We start from the raw sequence: 22407 nt of genomic DNA, 5'->3' as shown, positions 1-22407 counted from the left end.
CTTCAACACAACTATTCAAAACCAGTATTATGCTATGTCAAACATCAATAACAGGTTATACGGTTTTAAGCAACCACAAACCCAACAGTTATCCCCAAATTTATACAGTTTGGACAGGCACAGACGTCTTTGATTCCCAATTAGTTTTCTATCAAGGTATACAGGTTTATCATTCACACTCTCATGCATACGTCACCCCTGTCTTAAAGAATTTTAAGTGTCTCCTTTGAACCTAGTCATATCTAGTCTGAACTGATATGTGCCATAGCGTCGCACTGCCTATTTATTTAAAGTACCTCCTATGGGTGTCTTTTGTTAACGTTTGCACAATTTAAACTTTATTTCCTAATTGTAATTCTCATTATTTACTGTTTTAAAATATTGTTTTGTATTCTCAGCCAAAATGGTACACAGTTATTACACAGTTAAACGTAGTATACAGTTATCACACTCACTCACAATACACAGTCATAATCCTATCACAGTCATAAATGACACACTTACACTCGACACACAATCGTAATTCTTTGTCACACAACTAAAGTTTCTTAGGACACACAGATAACAAAGGTATACAATGGGGCACACAGCCACCTCTACTATGGGGCACACAGCCACCTCTACAATGGGGCACACAGCCACCTCTACTATGGGGCACACAGCCACCTCTACTATGGGGCACACAGCCACCTCTACTATGGGGCACACAGCCACCTCTACTATGGGGCACACAGCCACCTCTACTATGGGGCACACAGCCACCTCTACTATGGGGCACACAGCCACCTCTACTATGGGGCACACAGCCACCTCTACTATGGGGCACACAGCCACCTCTACTATGGGGCACACAGCCACCTCTACTATTCCATGGGTTTAACCATCACAATTATCAAACATTTGCATAGTACATTATGAAATCGAAGTAGTATACTGTAATTGTTATTTATAGTAGAATAGGGTTCACTTACATCAAACAGGTGCTTCACAAAATTAATTTGGATAAAGCCAATGTGCAAAACTTCAGTTATATTACAATAGGTGTTTTGCTTACCTTTATAGAAGCCCGGGCAATTTGTGAAACACAGTTCGATGACAGTGATGTCCAATAGGCTGGGTGAATTCCAGCGAAGTTCCGCCACCAGATCACGTCGGGGTCACCAATTGTTAGAAATTGCGTAATTCAAATCTGGTATTGGAATAAGAATCAAGAGATCTTCAATCCAAGCTTAATTTATTATATGCAAAATGTATGTATGATAAGTATGAAGGTTCGTATACGGGCTCACTGAAAAACCACGCAGGGCAGACAGAGAACTAGAATTATTGTTTACAGATTCTTTCTCAAATACTCTGACAGAAAGCCTCCACCTCTTCTGTTGGCCAACCAGAGCAAAGGACTGAGTGTGGTCCAGACTCCATTCAGCCAATCCGTTGGCGCAGGGGTTGGTCCCAACTCCTCGGCATTTCATTTGTTGCCAGGCATAGTTGCTATGATAATAACCTGCGGAGTCAGCACCCAAAAGACACCATTCCACTGTACTCCATGTTCAAGGACAGTTTCACAGACTACAAAGAGAGAGTGTTCGTATCTGTAAGAAATACAAGTCTTATCTGTCCTACCCCTAACGTTCCTTACATGAATAACAACAGCCTGTTATGTGAAACAATCCATATCAGTACAGTGCTCCTCATTAATGCATTCCTTCCAAGCTATTCATCACATACAGATCCAATTATGAGAAAAATAAAACCCAACATTTCACAGATGAACGTGGTACCTTCAGGCGTTTGGAAATTGAACTAGACTTTAATAGTGTGGAATTAGTTTGCTCATTGGCAAGACATCATGGCAATGAATAGAACACAGATGACTGGCCAACGTATGCAAAACGCAAAAAAACACAATTGAATACTTTCATAAAAGGCATTGGGTAAAAAGTCAATTAGTCAGATGCAAATCCGAAATAGATTTCACTTTCCCAGCTTCCCAGCTTAGTCAACACTTTTTCTTTGTTTGAATGGACTTCATAATTGTATAATCAAATTCATAAAAGGCTGTCATTTAAGATATATACGAAATTATACAAGTATTTGAGGATTAATTTACTTATACCAGATGCCTGTTATATAGGTATTTATATTGAGTTATCCTTTTTTTTGAGCTGGAAGTCAATGGACTTATTTTTCTTTTTAAGTTGAAAAATGTGATGTGGTAAAAGGTTCCAAATTACATCATACAAGTACTTACATTGTTTTTTTTTTGCTAAATATGTTTTTTATTCTTATTCAACTTCAAGTAATTTATTTACTTATAGTAAAATATTTTTAGTTATAAAAAATGATGATGGTACTTTTACTTGAGTACAGAATTTTGAGTATTCTACACACCTCTGAATAAAATAAATTGAGAAAGCTTAATCACAGTTTTTAACACCTCACATTTTAGTAAGTTAAGTTGATTTTAAACGTGATAAAGAAGCATGTTCCTACCCTTAAAATTGCTAAAAACTCGTATTTATGTTAAAACGTTTGAAAATGGCCTCATCTGACTGCTGTGTGCCGCCATCTTGATAACGTGTCATCAATGACATCACTTGAATGGTTTGTCTGACAGTCAGCACAGATTACAATGCATGTTAGTAGAGAAAGGGGGATACCTAGTCAGTTATACAACGGAATGCATTCAACTGAAATGTGTCTTCCGCATTTAAACGGGGGGCTGCCTTAATCGACATCATCGGTGACCGGGGAACAGTGATTTAACAGCCTGACTCGGGGGCAGAATGACAGATTTTTACCTTGTCAATTTGGGGATTGAACCCAGCAATCTTTCAGTTACTGGCCCAACGCTCCTACCCGCCAGGCTACCTGTAGCCTCATTGAGAATGTTTTCATTTAGACAACTATAAAAATTCATTTTTAGAAGGCTATCATGTTAGACACTAGCCAGGTAACATGGCATGAACGATAAATTGACAAAATATGTACAGTGAGGGAAAAAAGTATTTGATCCCCTGCTGATTTTGTACGTTTGCCCACTGACAAAGAAATTATCAGTCTATAATTTTAATGGTAGGTTTATTTGAACAGTGAGAGACAGAATAACAAAAAAATCCAGAAAAACGCCTGTCAAAAATGTTATAAATTGATTTGCATTTTAATGAGGGAAATAAGTATTTGACCCCCTCTCAATCAGAAAGATTTCTGGCTCCCAGGTGTCTTTTATACAGGTAACGAGCTGAGATTAGGAGCACACTCTTAAAGGGAGTGCTCCTAATCTCAGTTTGTTACCTGTATAAAAGACACCGTCAACAGAAGCAATCAATAAATCAAATTCCAAACTCTCCACCATGGCCAAGACCAAAGAGCTCTCCAAGGATGTCGGGGACAAGATTGTAGACTGAAACAAGGCTGGAATGGGCTACAAGACCATCGCCAAGCAGCTTGGTGAGAAGGTGACAACAGTTGGTGCGATTATTCGCAAATGGAAGAAACACAAAAGAACTGTCAATCTCCCTCGGCCTGGGGCTCCATGCAAGATCTCACCTCGTGGAGTTGCAATCATCATGAGAACAGTGAGGAATCAGCCCAGAACTACACGGAAGGATCTTGTCAATGATCTCAAGGCAGCTGGGACCATAGTCACCAAGAAAACAATTGGTAACACACTACGCCGTGAACTGAAATCCTTCAACGCCCGCAAGGTCCCCCTGCTAAAGAAAGCACATACAGTGGGGAATACACTGCCGATTTTGCAGGTTTTCCTACTTACAAAGCATGTAGAGGTCTGTAATTTTTATCATAGGTACACTTCAACTGTGAGAGACGGAATCTAAAATCTAAAATCTGTTTTGGGTCATTGTCATGCTGGAATACCCATCCACGACCCATTTTCAATGCCCTGGCTGAGGGAAGGAGGTTCTCACCCAAGATTTGACGGTACATGGCCCCTCCATCGTCCCTTTGATGCAGTAAAGTTGTCCTGTCCCCTAAACAGAAAAACACCCCAAAGCATAATGTTTCCACCTCCATGTATGACGGTGGGGATGGTGTTCTTGGGGTCATAGGCAGCATTCCTCCTCCTCCAAACACGGCGAGTTAAGTTGATGCCAAAGATCTCCATTTTGGTCTCATCTGACCACAACACTTTCACCCAGTTCTCCTCTGAATCATTCAGATGTTCATTGGCAAACTTCAGACGGGCATGTATACAGTGGGGAGAACACGTATTTGATACACTGCCGATTTTGCAGGTTTTCCTACTTACAAAACATGTAGAGGTCTGTAATTTTTATCATAGGTACACTTCAACTGTGAGAGACGGAATCTAAAACAAAAATCCAGAAAATCACATTGTATGATTTTTAAGTAATTAATTTGCATTTTATTGCATGACATAAGTATTTGATCACCTACCAACCAGTAAGAATTCCGGCTCTCTGTGTATTAACTGCACCTGTTTGAACTCGTTACCTGTATAAAAGACACCTGTCCATACACTCAATCAAACAGACTCCAACCTCTCCACAATGGCCAAGACCAGAGAGCTGTGTAAGGACATCAGGGATAAAATTGTAGACCTGCACAAGGCTGGGATGGGCTACAGGACAATAGGCAAGCAGCTTGGTGAGAAGGTAACAACTGTTGGCGCAATTATTAGAAAATGTAAGAAGTTCAAGATGACGGTCAATCACCCTCGGTCTGGGGCTCCATGCAAGATCTCACCTCGTGGGGCATCAATGATCATGAGGAAGGTGAGGGATCAGCCCAGAACTACACGGCAGGACCTGGTCAATGACCTGAAGAGAGCTGGGACCACAGTCTCAAAGAACCATTAGTAACACACTACGCCGTCATGGATTAAAATCCTGCAGCGCACGCAAGTTCCCCCTGCTCAAGCCAGCCCATGTCCAGGCCCGTCTGAAGTTTGCCAATGACCATCTGGATGATCCAGAGGAGGAATGGGAGAAGGTCATGTGGTCTGATGAGACAAAAATAGAGCTTTTTGGTCTAAACTCCACTCGCCGTGTTTGGAGGAAGAAGAAGGATGAGTACAACCCCAAGAACACCATCCCAACCGTGAAGCATGGAGGTGGAAACATCATTCTTTGGGGATGCTTTTCTGCAAAGGGGACAGGACGACTGCACCGTATTGAGGGGAGGATGGATGGGGCCATGTATCGCGAGATCTTGGCCAACAACCTCCTTCCCTCAGTAAGAGCATTGAAGATGGGTCGTGGCTGTGTCTTCCAGCATGACAACGACCCGAAACACACAGCCAGGGCAACTAAGGAGTGGCTCCGTGAAGAAGCATCTCAAGGTCCTGGAGTGGCCTAGCCAGTCTCCAGACCTGAACCCAACAGAACATCTTTGGAGGGAGCTGAAAGTCTGTATTGCCCAGTGACAGCCCCGAAACCTGAAGGATCTGGAGAAGCTCTGTATGGAGGAGTGGGCCAAAATCCCTGCTGCAGTGTGTGCAAACCTGGTCAAGACCTACAGGAAACGTATGATCTCTGTAATTGCAAACAAAGGTTTCTGTACCAAATATTAAGTTCTGCTTTTCTGATGTATCAAATACTTATGTCATGCAATAAAATGCAAATTAATTACTTAAAAATCATACAATGTGATTTTCTGGATTTTTGTTTTAGATTCCGTCTCTCACAGTTGAAGTGTACCTATGATAAAAATTACAGACCTCTACATGTTTTGTAAGTAGGAAAACCTGCAAAATCGGCAGTGTATCAAATACGTGTTCTCCCCACTGTATACATGCCCGTCTGAAGTTTGCCAATGAACATCTGAATGATTCAGAGGAGAACTGGGTGAAAGTGTTGTGGTCAGATGAGACCAAAATGGAGATCTTTGGCATCAACTTAACTCGCCGTGTTTGGAGGAGGAGGAATGCTGCCTATGACCCCAAGAACACCATCCCCACCGTCAAACATGGAGGTGGAAACATTATGCTTTGGGGGTGTTTTTCTGTTTAGGGGACAGGACAACTTTACTGCATCAAAGGGACGATGGACGGGGCCATGTACCGTCAAATCTTGGGTGAGAACCTCCTTCCCTCAGCCAGGGCATTGAAAATGGGTCGTGGATGGGTATTCCAGCATGACAATGACCCAAAACACACGGCCAAGGCAACAAAGTAGTGGCTCAAGAAGAAGCACATTAAGGTCCTGGAGTTGCCTAGCCAGTCTCCAGACCTTAATCCCATAGAAAATCTGTGGAGGGAGCTGAAGGTTCGAGTTGCCAAACGTCAGCCTCGAAACCTTAATGACTTGGTGGCCATCTACAAGAAACGTCTGACCTCTGTGATTGCCAACAAGGGTTTTGCCACCAAGTACTAAGTCATGTTTTGCAGATGGGTCAAATACTTATTTCCCTCATTAAAATGCAAATCAATTGATAACATTTTTGACATGCGTTTTTCTGGATTATTTTGTTGTTATTCTGTCTCTCACTGTTCAAATAAATTACTGTTACCAACCCTACATGTCTGTAGCTAACTCTTTCAGAACAGACACCGCTATCTAGCTTGCATTGACTGAATACTTGTTTTTCTAGCCAGCTGTTACTAGCCCATCTAGATAGCTAGCCTCTCCTTGGTTTTGGCACATCTGAAGTACTTCACTGCGAACCATATTGAATACTGTTTTATGCATAGTGTACAGGACCTGCCTGCAAAGGTGACTTTATTATTGTGGGTATTACCATGCAATTAGTTTACTAACCTTGCTTGCTGTTAGCTAGCTAGCTTGCTGGCTATCTTTGATGCCCATGTCAAAACTACTGTAAAGTTTAATACAGCTAGACCTTGCTCTCTGAATGAACACAAAAACATGTGCAAGTAGGTTTTTGACTGGACTATACAAGCTTATTCATTTTTTTACATTTTAGTCATTTAGCAGACGCTCTTATCCAGAGCGACTTACAGTTAGTGATTACATATTTTTTTTATACTGGCCCCCCGTGGGAATCAAACCCACAACCCTGGCGTTGCAAACGTCATGCTCTATCAACTGAGCTACATCCCTGCCGGCCATTCCCTCCCCTACCCTAGGCCAATTGTGCGCCGCCCATGAGTCTCCCGGTCGCGGCCGGCTGCGACAGAGCCTGGATTCGAACCAGGATCTCTAGTGGCACAGTTAGCACTGCGATGCAGTGCCTTAGACCACTGCGCCACTAGAGTTACCACTAGAGTTATTCGATGTTAGCTACCTGCTTTATTATTGTGGGCATCATGCATTTAGCTAACTTGCTAATGTCAGGTAACCATAGATCCGATGCCCCTGCCCATGTGAAAATCACTGTAATTGTCATGCCTGCTCCGGCTCCGCCTCCCTGGCGTTCCAGGGAGCCAGGCTGCCCATCATTACGCACACCTGTTACCATCATTACACGCATCAGCGCTCATTGGACTCACCTGGACTCCTTCACTTTGTTGATTGCCCCTTATACAGTGTGGGGGAAAAGTATTTAGTCAGCCACCAATTGTGCAAGTTCTCCCACTTAAAAAGATGAGAGAGGCCTGTAATTTTCATCATAGGTACACGTCAACTATGACAGACAAATTGAGAAAAAAATCCAGAAAATCACATTGTAGGATTTTTTATGAATTTATTTGCAAATTATGGTGGAAAATAAGTATTTGGTCACCTACAAACAAGCAAGATTTCTGGCTCTCACAGACCTGTAACTTCTTCTTTAAGAAGAGGGTGAGGTCGTCGGGTAAGCTTGGCTTTTATACATAGTTTGGGCTTTGTCGAGTAAGGCTTAAACTATGTATTTAGATTGTAGTTAAGTATTGTAGGTAGTTATCGTGGGTTGTTGTATGTAATTATTGTAGGTTAGTATTGTATTCGGCTGAGCCCGGTGTAGCACGAAGCTAGCTGGCTAATCCACTACCTAGCGGGTAGCTACTGGCAACTATTAGCACCGGTATAGTTGTTTCACGCCTGAGAGTGCCTGTAATTATGCCAGCTGGCTGCCTACAATAATTACATTCAATATTTGCCTACCATTCAGCTGTTTTCTAACCTCATTGTCTGAACCGTTAACGTTAGGTAGTAAGTGGCTACTGTGCTTGAAATTTAGCTAGCTTGTTGCTACCTGGATAGCAACTAGTAAACAATAGCTGGAACGACCTGGCGAACAGACGCGAACTGGCTGAGTCAATTCAGTGGCTAGCTTTGCACTTGGCTAGCTAACAGTAGCTGCTAGGGGTATGTATTTCTGGAAAAATCCAGAAAATCACATTGTATGATTTTAAGTAATTAATTTGCATTTTATTGCATGACATAAGTATTTGATCACCTACCAACCAGTAAGAATTCCGGCTCTCTGTGTATTAACTGCACCTGTTTGAACTCGTTACCTGTATAAAAGACACCTGTCCATACACTCAATCAAACAGACTCCAACCTCTCCACAATGGCCAAGACCAGAGAGCTGTGTAAGGACATCAGGGATAAAATTGTAGACCTGCACAAGGCTGGGATGGGCTACAGGACAATAGGCAAGCAGCTTGGTGAGAAGGTAACAACTGTTGGCGCAATTATTAGAAAATGTAAGAAGTTCAAGATGACGGTCAATCACCTCGGTCTGGGGCTCCATGCAAGATCTCACCTCGTGGGGCATCAATGATCATGAGGAAGGTGAGGGATCAGCCCAGAACTACACGGCAGGACCTGGTCAATGACCTGAAGAGAGCTGGGACCACAGTCTCAAAGAACCATTAGTAACACACTACGCCGTCATGGATTAAAATCCTGCAGCGCACGCAAGTTCCCCCTGCTCAAGCCAGCCCATGTCCAGGCCCGTCTGAAGTTTGCCAATGACCATCTGGATGATCCAGAGGAGGAATGGGAGAAGGTCATGTGGTCTGATGAGACAAAAATAGAGCTTTTTGGTCTAAACTCCACTCGCCGTGTTTGGAGGAAGAAGAAGGATGAGTACAACCCCAAGAACACCATCCCAACCGTGAAGCATGGAGGTGGAAACATCATTCTTTGGGGATGCTTTTCTGCAAAGGGGACAGGACGACTGCACCGTATTGAGGGGGAGGATGGATGGGGCCATGTATCGCGAGATCTTGGCCAACAACCTCCTTCCCTCAGTAAGAGCATTGAAGATGGGTCGTGGCTGTGTCTTCCAGCATGACAACGACCGAAACACACAGCCAGGGCAACTAAGGAGTGGCTCCGTAAGAAGCATCTCAAGGTCCTGGAGTGGCCTAGCCAGTCTCCAGACCTGAACCCAACAGAACATCTTTGGAGGGAGCTGAAAGTCCGTATTGCCCAGTGACAGCCCCGAAACCTGAAGGATCTGGAGAAGCTCTGTATGGAGGAGTGGGCCAAAATCCCTGCTGCAGTGTGTGCAAACCTGGTCAAGACCTACAGGAAACGTATGATCTCTGTAATTGCAAACAAAGGTTTCTGTACCAAATATTAAGTTCTGCTTTTCTGATGTATCAAATACTTATGTCATGCAATAAAATGCAAATTAATTACTTAAAAATCATACAATGTGATTTTCTGGATTTTTGTTTTAGATTCCGTCTCTCACAGTTGAAGTGTACCTATGATAAAAATTACAGACCTCTACATGTTTTGTAAGTAGGGAAAACCTGCAAAATCGGCAGTGTATCAAATACGTGTTCTCCCCACTGTATACATGCCCGTCTGAAGTTTGCCAATGAACATCTGAATGATTCAGAGGAGAACTGGGTGAAAGTGTTGTGGTCAGATGAGACCAAAATGGAGATCTTTGGCATCAACTTAACTCGCCGTGTTTGGAGGAGGAGGAATGCTGCCTATGACCCCAAGAACACCATCCCCACCCGTCAAACATGGAGGTGGAAACATTATGCTTTGGGGGTGTTTTTTCTGTTTAGGGGACAGGACAACTTTACTGCATCAAAGGGACGATGGACGGGGCCATGTACCGTCAAATCTTGGGTGAGAACCTCCTTCCCTCAGCCAGGGCATTGAAAATGGGTCGTGGATGGGTATTCCAGCATGACAATGACCCAAAACACACGGCCAAGGCAACAAAGTAGTGGCTCAAGAAGAAGCACATTAAGGTCCTGGAGTTGCCTAGCCAGTCTCCAGACCTTAATCCCATAGAAAATCTGTGGAGGGAGCTGAAGGTTCGAGTTGCCAAACGTCAGCCTCGAAACCTTAATGACTTGGTGGCCATCTACAAGAAACGTCTGACCTCTGTGATTGCCAACAAGGGTTTTGCCACCAAGTACTAAGTCATGTTTTGCAGATGGGTCAAATACTTATTTCCCTCATTAAAATGCAAATCAATTGATAACATTTTTGACATGCGTTTTTCTGGATTATTTTGTTGTTATTCTGTCTCTCACTGTTCAAATAAATTACTGTTACCAACCCTACATGTCTGTAGCTAACTCTTTTCAGAACAGACACCGCTATCTAGCTTGCATTGACTGAATACTTGTTTTTCTAGCCAGCTGTTACTAGCCCATCTAGATAGCTAGCCTCTCCTTGGTTTTGGCACATCTGAAGTACTTCACTGCGAACCATATTGAATACTGTTTTATGCATAGTGTACAGGACCTGCCTGCAAAGGTGACTTTATTATTGTGGGTATTACCATGCAATTAGTTTACTAACCTTGCTTGCTGTTAGCTAGCTAGCTTGCTGGCTATCTTTGATGCCCATGTCAAAACTACTGTAAAGTTTAATACAGCTAGACCTTGCTCTCTGAATGAACACAAAAACATGTGCAAGTAGGTTTTTGACTGGACTATACAAGCTTATTCATTTTTTTACATTTTAGTCATTTAGCAGACGCTCTTATCCAGAAGCGACTTACAGTTAGTGATTACATATTTTTTTTATACTGGCCCCCCGTGGGAATCAAACCCACAACCCTGGCGTTGCAAACGTCATGCTCTATCAACTGAGCTACATCCCTGCCGGCCATTCCCTCCCCTACCCTAGGCCAATTGTGCGCCGCCCATGAGTCTCCCGGTCGCGGCCGGCTGCGACAGAGCCTGGATTCGAACCAGGATCTCTAGTGGCACAGTTAGCACTGCGATGCAGTGCCTTAGACCACTGCGCCACTAGAGTTACCACTAGAGTTATTCGATGTTAGCTACCTGCTTTATTATTGTGGGCATCATGCATTTAGCTAACTTGCTAATGTCAGGTAACCATAGATCCGATGCCCCTGCCCATGTGAAAATCACTGTAATTGTCATGCCTGCTCCGGCTCCGCCTCCCTGGCGTTCCAGGGAGCCAGGCTGCCCATCATTACGCACACCTGTTACCATCATTACACGCATCAGCGCTCATTGGACTCACCTGGACTCCTTCACTTTGTTGATTGCCCCTTATACAGTGTGGGGGAAAAGTATTTAGTCAGCCACCAATTGTGCAAGTTCTCCCACTTAAAAAGATGAGAGAGGCCTGTAATTTTCATCATAGGTACACGTCAACTATGACAGACAAATTGAGAAAAAAAATCCAGAAAATCACATTGTAGGATTTTTTATGAATTTATTTGCAAATTATGGTGGAAAATAAGTATTTGGTCACCTACAAACAAGCAAGATTTCTGGCTCTCACAGACCTGTAACTTCTTCTTTAAGAAGAGGGTGAGGTCGTCGGGTAAGCTTGGCTTTATACATAGTTTGGGCTTTGTCGAGTAAGGCTTAAACTATGTATTTAGATTGTAGTTAAGTATTGTAGGTAGTTATCGTGGGTTGTTGTATGTAATTATTGTAGGTTAGTATTGTATTCGGCTGAGCCCGGTGTAGCACGAAGCTAGCTGGCTAATCCACTACCTAGCGGGTAGCTACTGGCAACTATTAGCAACGGTATAGTTGTTTCACGCCTGAGAGTGCCTGTAATTATGCCAGCTGGCTGCCTACAATAATTACATTCAATATTTGCCTACCATTCAGCTGTTTTCTAACCTCATTGTCTGAACCGTTAACGTTAGGTAGTAAGTGGCTACTGTGCTTGAAATTTAGCTAGCTTGTTGCTACCTGGATAGCAACTAGTAAACAATAGCTGGAACGACCTGGCGAACAGACGCGAACTGGCTGAGTCAATTCAGTGGCTAGCTTTGCACTTGGCTAGCTAACAGTAGCTGCTAGGGGTATGTATTTCTGGAAAAATCCAGAAAATCACATTGTATGATTTTTAAGTAATTAATTTGCATTTTATTGCATGACATAAGTATTTGATCACCTACCAACCAGTAAGAATTCCGGCTCTCTGTGTATTAACTGCACCTGTTTGAACTCGTTACCTGTATAAAAGACACCTGTCCATACACTCAATCAAACAGACTCCAACCTCTCCACAATGGCCAAGACCAGAGAGCTGTGTAAGGACATCAGGGATAAAATTGTAGACCTGCACAAGGCTGGGATGGGCTACAGGACAATAGGCAAGCAGCTTGGTGAGAAGGTAACAACTGTTGGCGCAATTATTAGAAAATGTAAGAAGTTCAAGATGACGGTCAATCACCCTCGGTCTGGGGCTCCATGCAAGATCTCACCTCGTGGGGCATCAATGATCATGAGGAAGGTGAGGGATCAGCCCAGAACTACACGGCAGGACCTGGTCAATGACCTGAAGAGAGCTGGGACCACAGTCTCAAAGAACCATTAGTAACACACTACGCCGTCATGGATTAAAATCCTGCAGCGCACGCAAGTTCCCCCTGCTCAAGCCAGCCCATGTCCAGGCCCGTCTGAAGTTTGCCAATGACCATCTGGATGATCCAGAGGAGGAATGGGAGAAGGTCATGTGGTCTGATGAGACAAAAATAGAGCTTTTTGGTCTAAACTCCACTCGCCGTGTTTGGAGGAAGAAGAAGGATGAGTACAACCCCAAGAACACCATCCCAACCGTGAAGCATGGAGGTGGAAACATCATTCTTTGGGGATGCTTTTCTGCAAAGGGGACAGGACGACTGCACCGTATTGAGGGGAGGATGGATGGGGCCATGTATCGCGAGATCTTGGCCAACAACCTCCTTCCCTCAGTAAGAGCATTGAAGATGGGTCGTGGCTGTGTCTTCCAGCATGACAACGACCCGAAACACACAGCCAGGGCAACTAAGGAGTGGCTCCGTAAGAAGCATCTCAAGGTCCTGGAGTGGCCTAGCCAGTCTCCAGACCTGAACCCAACAGAACATCTTTGGAGGGAGCTGAAAGTCCGTATTGCCCAGTGACAGCCCCGAAACCTGAAGGATCTGGAGAAGCTCTGTATGGAGGAGTGGGCCAAAATCCCTGCTGCAGTGTGTGCAAACCTGGTCAAGACCTACAGGAAACGTATGATCTCTGTAATTGCAAACAAAGGTTTCTGTACCAAATATTAAGTTCTGCTTTTCTGATGTATCAAATACTTATGTCATGCAATAAAATGCAAATTAATTACTTAAAAAATCATACAATGTGATTTTCTGGATTTTTGTTTTAGATTCCGTCTCTCACAGTTGAAGTGTACCTATGATAAAAATTACAGACCTCTACATGTTTTGTAAGTAGGAAAACCTGCAAAATCGGCAGTGTATCAAATACGTGTTCTCCCCACTGTATACATGCCCGTCTGAAGTTTGCCAATGAACATCTGAATGATTCAGAGGAGAACTGGGTGAAAGTGTTGTGGTCAGATGAGACCAAAATGGAGATCTTTGGCATCAACTTAACTCGCCGTGTTTGGAGGAGGAGGAATGCTGCCTATGACCCCAAGAACACCATCCCCACCGTCAAACATGGAGGTGGAAACATTATGCTTTGGGGGTGTTTTTCTGTTTAGGGGACAGGACAACTTTACTGCATCAAAGGGACGATGGACGGGGCCATGTACCGTCAAATCTTGGGTGAGAACCTCCTTCCCTCAGCCAGGGCATTGAAAATGGGTCGTGGATGGGTATTCCAGCATGACAATGACCCAAAACACACGGCCAAGGCAACAAAGTAGTGGCTCAAGAAGAAGCACATTAAGGTCCTGGAGTTGCCTAGCCAGTCTCCAGACCTTAATCCCATAGAAAATCTGTGGAGGGAGCTGAAGGTTCGAGTTGCCAAAGCGTCAGCCTCGAAACCTTAATGACTTGGTGGCCATCTACAAGAAACGTCTGACCTCTGTGATTGCCAACAAGGGTTTTGCCACCAAGTACTAAGTCATGTTTTGCAGATGGGTCAAATACTTATTTCCCTCATTAAAATGCAAATCAATTGATAACATTTTTGACATGCGTTTTTCTGGATTATTTTGTTGTTATTCTGTCTCTCACTGTTCAAATAAATTACTGTTACCAACCCTACATGTCTGTAGCTAACTCTTTCAGAACAGACACCGCTATCTAGCTTGCATTGACTGAATACTTGTTTTTCTAGCCAGCTGTTACTAGCCCATCTAGATAGCTAGCCTCTCCTTGGTTTTGGCACATCTGAAGTACTTCACTGCGAACCATATTGAATACTGTTTTATGCATAGTGTACAGGACCTGCCTGCAAAGGTGACTTTATTATTGTGGGTATTACCATGCAATTAGTTTACTAACCTTGCTTGCTGTTAGCTAGCTAGCTTGCTGGCTATCTTTGATGCCCATGTCAAAACTACTGTAAAGTTTAATACAGCTAGACCTTGCTCTCTGAATGAACACAAAAACATGTGCAAGTAGGTTTTTGACTGGACTATACAAGCTTATTCATTTTTTTACATTTTAGTCATTTAGCAGACGCTCTTATCCAGAGCGACTTACAGTTAGTGATTACATATTTTTTTTATACTGGCCCCCCGTGGGAATCAAACGTCATGCTCTATCAACTGAGCTACATCCCTGCCGGCCATTCCCTCCCCTACCCTAGGCCAATTGTGCGCCGCCCATGAGTCTCCCGGTCGCGGCCGGCTGCGACAGAGCCTGGATTCGAACCAGGATCTCTAGTGGCACAGTTAGCACTGCGATGCAGTGCCTTAGACCACTGCGCCACTAGAGTTACCACTAGAGTTATTCGATGTTAGCTACCTGCTTTATTATTGTGGGCATCATGCATTTAGCTAACTTGCTAATGTCAGGTAACCATAGATCCGATGCCCCTGCCCATGTGAAAATCACTGTAATTGTCATGCCTGCTCCCGCTCCGGCTCCGCCTCCCTGGCGTTCCAGGGAGCCAGGCTGCCCATCATTACGCACACCTGTTACCATCATTACACGCATCAGCGCTCATTGGACTCACCTGGACTCCTTCACTTTGTTGATTGCCCCTTATACAGTGTGGGGGAAAAGTATTTAGTCAGCCACCAATTGTGCAAGTTCTCCCACTTAAAAAGATGAGAGAGGCCTGTAATTTTCATCATAGGTACACGTCAACTATGACAGACAAATTGAGAAAAGAAAATCCAGAAAATCACATTGTAGGATTTTTTATGAATTTATTTGCAAATTATGGTGGAAAATAAGTATTTGGTCACCTACAAACAAGCAAGATTTCTGGCTCTCACAGACCTGTAACTTCTTCTTTAAGAAGAGGGTGAGGTCGTCGGGTAAGCTTGGCTTTATACATAGTTTGGGCTTTGTCGAGTAAGGCTTAAACTATGTATTTAGATTGTAGTTAAGTATTGTAGGTAGTTATCGTGGGTTGTTGTATGTAATTATTGTAGGTTAGTATTGTATTCGGCTGAGCCCGGTGTAGCACGAAGCTAGCTGGCTAATCCACTACCTAGCGGGTAGCTACTGGCAACTATTAGCAACGGTATAGTTGTTTCACGCCTGAGAGTGCCTGTAATTATGCCAGCTGGCTGCCTACAATAATTACATTCAATATTTGCCTACCATTCAGCTGTTTTCTAACCTCATTGTCTGAACCGTTAACGTTAGGTAGTAAGTGGCTACTGTGCTTGAAATTTAGCTAGCTTGTTGCTACCTGGATAGCAACTAGTAAACAATAGCTGGAACGACCTGGCGAACAGACGCGAACTGGCTGAGTCAATTCAGTGGCTAGCTTTGCACTTGGCTAGCTAACAGTAGCTGCTAGGGGTATGTATTTGTGTTTTATTTTTACATATTGGTAGCTAGAGTCGTTCAAGGAATTCGGGACATGGGTGACTAGTTCACGTTAGTTTTGCTCTCTCTGTGTGTTCGTGCCGTGAAAGGAGGGGTTTCTTCTTTGTCTGAAAGCAATGGCTAGCTAGTATGCTAACTATTCTAGCTAACTAACTGGCTGAATAAGTTGGCAACGGACTCGCTCAAGCTGTCGGGACTAACACACAACGTTAGACACGGACACGAACGATCTGCTTGGCGTGTTGACACACTGGTGGTTTGTTGTGGCCGAGTATTGGTGCTAAACCGTGTTGTTGGAGTCCGGCGTGCTAGCTGGCTGTGGCGTCTTATGACTAGGTGCCCTGGACGATTTTCACGGAAGAATACTGTACCTAGTTAGCTAGCTGAATAAACTAAGTTAGTCTATTCCTAGAAAACATTGAACCGCTGTAGTTTACAACAATTATAGCTTCTGAGGTGGAAGTTGGGAGAGTTATATTTGGGTGTTGTGGTGAGGGAGGCCCCGCTCTCTCCTTTCCCAGATGTTTAGTTCATTTCATTCTGATCTCCTTTGCATTATTGTAGCCATTTTCTGCAGCCTGTCAACTATGCCTCTGCCTATCCCTGTTCTCTCCTCTCCGCACAGGCTATACAAACGCCTCACACCGCGTGGCTGCTGCCTCTCTAACCTGGTGGTCCCTGCACGCACCACCCACGTGGAGTTCCAGGTCTCAGGCAGCCTCTGGAACTGCCGTTCTGCTGCCAACAAGGCAGAGTTCATCTCAGCCTATGCTACCCTCCAGTCCCTCGACTTCTTGGCGCTGACGGAAACATGGATTACCACTGAAAATACTGCTACTCCTACTGCTCTCTCCTCGTCTGACCATGTGTTCTCGCATATCCTGAGAGCATCTGGTCAGCGGGGTGGTGGCACAGGAATCCTCATCTCTCCCAAATGGACATTCTCTATTTTCCCCCTGACCCATCTTTCTATCTCCTCATTTGAATTCCATGCTGTCACAGTCACTAGCCCATTTAAGCTTAATATCCTTGTCATCTATCGCCCTCCAGGTTCCCTTGGAGAGTTCATCAATGAGCTTGACACCTTGATAAGTTCCTTTCCTGAGGATGGCTCACCCCTCACAGTTCTGGGGGACTTCAACCTCCCTACGTCTACCTTTGACTCATTTCTCTCTGCCTCCTTCTTTCCACTCCTCTCCTCTTTTGACCTCACCCTCTCACCCTCTCACCATCCCCCCCTACTCACAAGGCAGGCAATACGCTTGACCTCATCTTTACTAGATGCTGTTCTTCTACTAATCTCACTGCAACTCCCCTCCATGTCTCCGACCACTACTTTGTATCCTTTTCTCTCTCGCTCTCCTCCAACACTACTCACTCTGCCCCTACTCAGATGGTAATGCGCCGTCGCAACCTTCGCTCTCTCTCTCCCGCTACTCTCTCCTCTTCCATCCTATCATCTCTTCCCTCTGCTCAATCCTTCTCCCTCCAATCTCCTGATTCTGCCTCCTCAACCCTCCTCTCCTACCTTTCTGCATCCTTTGACTCTCTATGTCCCCTATCCTCCCGGCCGGCTCGGTCCTCCCCTCCAGCTCCATGGCTTGATGACTCATTGCGAGCTCACAAGCGGAAATGGAGGAAAACTAGACTCCCTGCGGACCTGGCATCTTTTCACTCCCTCCTCTCTACATTTTCTTCATCTGTTTCTGCTGCTAAGGCCACTTTCTACCACTCTAAATTCCAAGCATCTGCCTCTAACACTAGGAAGCTCTTTGCCAACTCCTCCCTGCTGAATCCCCCCCCCCTCCTCCCTCTCTGTGGATGACTTCGTCAACCACTTTGAAAAGAAGGTTGACGACATCCGATCCTCGTTTGTTAAGTCAAATGACACTGCTGGTCCTGCTCACACTGCCCTACCCTATGCTTTGACTTCTTTCTCCCCTCTCTCTCCAGATAAAATCTTGCGACTTGTGACGGCCGGCCGCCCAACAACCTGCCCGCTTGACCCTATCCCCTCCTCTCTTCTCCAGACCATCTCCGGTGACCTTCTCCCTTACCTCACCTCACTGATCAACTCATCCTTGACCGCTGGCTATGTCCCTTCCGTCTTCAAGAGAGCGAGAGTTGCACTCCTTCTCAAAAAACCAAAACTCGATCCCTCTGATGTCAACAACTACAGACCAGTATCCCTTCTTTCTTTTCTCTCCAAAACTATTGAGCGTGCCGTCTTTAGCCAACTCTCTTGCTATCTCTCTCAGAATGACCTTCTTGATCCAAACCAGTCAGGATTCAAGACTGGTCATTGAACTGAGACTGCTCTTCTCCGTGTCACGGAGGCTCTTCGCACTGCTAAAGCTAACTCTCTCTCCTCTGCTCTTGTCCTTCTAGACCTTTCTGCTGCCTTTGATACTGTGAACCATCAGATCCTCCTCTCCACCCTCTCCGAGCTTGGCATCTCCGGCGCGGCTCACTCTTGGATTGCGTCCTACCTGACCGGTCGCTCCTACCAAGTGGCGTGGCGAGAAGCTGTCTCCGCACCACGTGCTCTCACCACTGGTGTCCCCCAGGGCTCAGTTCTAGGCCCTCTCCTATTCTCGCTATACACCAAGTCACTTGGCTCTGTCATATCCTCACATGGCCTCTCCTATCATTGCTACACAGACGACACACAACTAATCTTCTCCTTTCCCCTTCTGATAACCAGGTGGCGAATTGCATCTCTGCATGTCTGGCAGACATATCAGTATGGATGACGGATCACCACCTCAAGCTGAACCTCGGCAAGACGGAGCTGCTCTTCCTCCCGGGGAAGGGCTGCCCGTTCCATGATCTCGCCATCACGGTTGACAACTCCGTTGTGTCCTCCTCCCAGAGTGCGAAGAGCCTTGGCGTGACCCTGGACAACACCCTGTCGTTCTCCACTAACATCAAGGCGGTGACCCGATCCTGTAGGTTCATGCTCTACAACATTCGGAGAGTACGACCCTCCCTTACACAGGAAGCGGCACAGGTCCTAATCCAGGCACTTGTCATCTCCCGTCTGGATTACTGCAACTCGCTGTTGGCTGGGCTCACTGCCTGTGCCATTAAACCCCTACAACTCATCCAGAATGCCGCAGCCCGTCTGGTGTTCAACCTTCCCAAGTTCTCTCACGTCACCCCGCTCCTCCGCACACTACACTGGCTTCCAGTTGAAGCTCGCATCTGCTACAAGACCATGGTGCTTGCCTACGGAGCTGTGAGGGGAACGGCACCTCCGTACCTTCAGGCTCTGATCAGTCCCTACACCCAAACGAGGGCATTGCGTTCATCCACCTCTGGCCTGCTGGCTCCCCTACCTCTGCTGAAGCACAGTTCCCGCTCAGCCCAGTCAAAACTGTTCGCTGCTCTGGCACCCCAATGGTGGAACAAGCTCCCTCACGACGCCAGGACGGCGGAGTCACTCACCACTTTCCGGAGACATTTGAAACCCCACCTCTTTAAGGAACACCTGGGATAGGATAAAGTAATCCTTCTACCCCCCCTTACTCCACCCCAAAGAAAGAAAGAAAGAAAGAAAGAAAGAAAGAAAGAAAGAAAGAAAGAAAGAAAGAAAGAAAGAAAGAAAGAAAGAAAGAAAGAAAGAAAGAAAGAAAGAAAGAAAGAAAGAAAGAAAAACATATTGTAAAGTGGTTATCCCACTGGCTATAAGGTGAATGCACCAATTTGTAAGTCGCTCTGGATAAGAGCGTCTGCTAAATGACATAAATGTAAAATGTAAATGTTAAGAGGCTCCTCTGTCCTCCACTTGTTACCTGTATTAATGGCACCTGTTTGAACTTGTTATCAGTATAAAAGACACCTGTCCACAACCTCAAACAGTCACACTCCAAACTCCACTATGGCCAAGACCAAAGAGCTGTCAAAGGACACCAGAAACAAAATTGTAGACCTGCACCAGGCTGGGAAGACTGAATCTGCAATAGGTAAGCAGCTTGGTTTGAAGAAATCAACTGTGGGAGCAATTATTAGGAAATGGAAGACATACAAGACCACTGATAATCTCCCTCGATCTGGGGCTCCACGCAAGATCTCACCCCGTGGGGTCAAAATGATCACAAGAACAGTGAGCAAAAATCCCAGAACCACGTGGGGGGACCTAGTGAATGACCTGCAGAGAGCTGGGACCAAAGTAACAAAGCCTACCATCAGTAACACACTACGCCGCCAGGGACTCAAATCCTGCAGTGCCAGACGTGTCCCCCTGCTTAAGCCAGTACATGTCCAGGCCCGTCTGAAGTTTGCTAGAGTGCATTTGGATGATCCAGAAGAGGATTGGGAGAATGTCATATGGTCAGATGAAACCAAAATAGAACTTTTTGGTAAAAACTCAACTCGTCGTGTTTGGAGGACAAAGAATGCTGAGTTGCATCCAAAGAACACCATACCTACTGTGAAGCATGGGGGTGGAAACATCATGCTTTGGGGCTGTTTTTCTGCAAAGGGACCAGGACGACTGATCCGTGTTAAGGAAAGAATGAATGGGGCCATGTATTGTGAGATTTTGAGTGAAAACCTCCTTCCATCAGCAAGGGCATTGAAGATGAAACGTGGCTGGGTCTTTCAGCATGACAATGATCCCAAACACACCGCCCGGGCAACGAAGGAGTGGCTTCGTAAGAAGCATTTCAAGGTCCTGGGTCCAGTCTCCAGATCTCATAATAAATAATAATAATATGCCATTTAGCAGACGCTTTTATCCAAAGCGACTTACAGTCATGCGTGCATACATTTTTTGTGTATGGGTGGTCCCGGGGGATCGAACCCACTACCTTGGCGTTACAAGCGCCGTGCTCTACCAACTGAGCTACAGAGGAGCACAACCCCATAGAAAACCTTTGGAGGGAGTTGAAAGTCCGTGTTGCCCAGCGACAGCCCCAAAACATCACTGCTCTAGAGGAGATCTGCATGGAGGAATGGGCCAAAATACCAGCAACAGTGTGTGAAAACCTTGTGAAGACTTACAGAAAACATTTGACCTGTGTCATTGCCAACAAAGGGTATATAACAAAGTATTGAGTAACTTTTGTTATTGACCAAATAATTGTTTTCCACCATAATTTGCAAATAAATTCATAAAAAATCCTACAATGTGATTTTCTGGAATTTTTTTTCTAATTTTGTCTGTCATAGTTGACGTGTACCTATGATGAAAATTACAGGCCACTCTCATCTTTTTAAGTGGGAGAACTTGCACAATTGGTGGCTGACTAAATACTTTTTTTCCCCACTGTATATGTGTCTGTTCCCCAGTTTGATCCCCGTGTCTGCAGTGATGTTGTTTCGTTTCCCCTGTCCAGATGCTGTCTGTGTTTTGTTCCATGTCTTTTATTTATTAAGTCATCACCCTGTACTTGCTTCCCGTCTCCCAGCGTCTGTCGAACCCAGTCCTTACAGAATGCAGACACCAATATTGGAAGCACCAGGAAGTTTATTTGTTGTTGTTGTTTTTTGTTGGGGTTGGTAACGTCGGGTCCGGGTGCCGCGCCTTAGCTGGCTTGAGAGGTTTCCTTGCCTCGGTTGGCTTGGCAGGCTCCCATCCCACGTCATGCCTCAGCCGGGTCGTCAGGCTTCCACGCCTCGGCAGGCTCGTGAGGCTCCCATGCCTCGGCCGGCCCGTCAGGCTCGACAGGTTCCTGCGCCTCGTCCGGCTCCCATGCCTCAGCCAGCCCGTCAGGCTCGCCCAGGTGGGATGCCGGGTGGCTTCCCTAGAGGGGGAGGGTACTGTCACGCCTGCTCACAATCCCCCTCCCTGGCACTCGAGGGCGCCAGGCTGCCCATCATTATGCACACCTGTTACCATCATTACGCGCATCAGCGCTCATTGGACTCACCTGGACTCCTTCACTTTGTTGATTGCCCCTTCTATGTCTGTCTGTTCCCCAGTTTGATCCCTTGTCTGCATTGATGTCGACAAGCAGTTGAATAGAGCCAACCACTTAGGATACTGAGGACAACAGTAGTTTACTTTGAAAATGTTGGCGGACTCATGGCGGAGACCATGTAGAAAATGACTGTAAAAACTATTGGTCACTAAATCCGGCTAGAAGTACCACGTAAAAACAGTTGGCTGGTATGCCCTCACCAGTCTGAGCGGTCGGCTGTGAATTCCCTCACCCGCTATATACATATAACTGATTGGTTTGGTTCTGTCCTCTATAGTGCTGTCCGGTTAGAACATGATGTTGAGGCCCATCACTGTACTCTTGATAGTCACCACCACACACACACAAACAAGTTTCCATTTGAGGATGTTTATATGATTGTGGTAATCCGAATTACTTGGAATCTTATTGTTGTGGTCCT

This window comes from Coregonus clupeaformis, chromosome 3, assembly GCF_020615455.1.
Source record: "Coregonus clupeaformis isolate EN_2021a chromosome 3, ASM2061545v1, whole genome shotgun sequence".
In the NCBI taxonomy this organism is placed as follows: Eukaryota; Metazoa; Chordata; class Actinopteri; order Salmoniformes; family Salmonidae; genus Coregonus; species Coregonus clupeaformis.
This window is presented reverse-complemented; position numbering follows the sequence as displayed.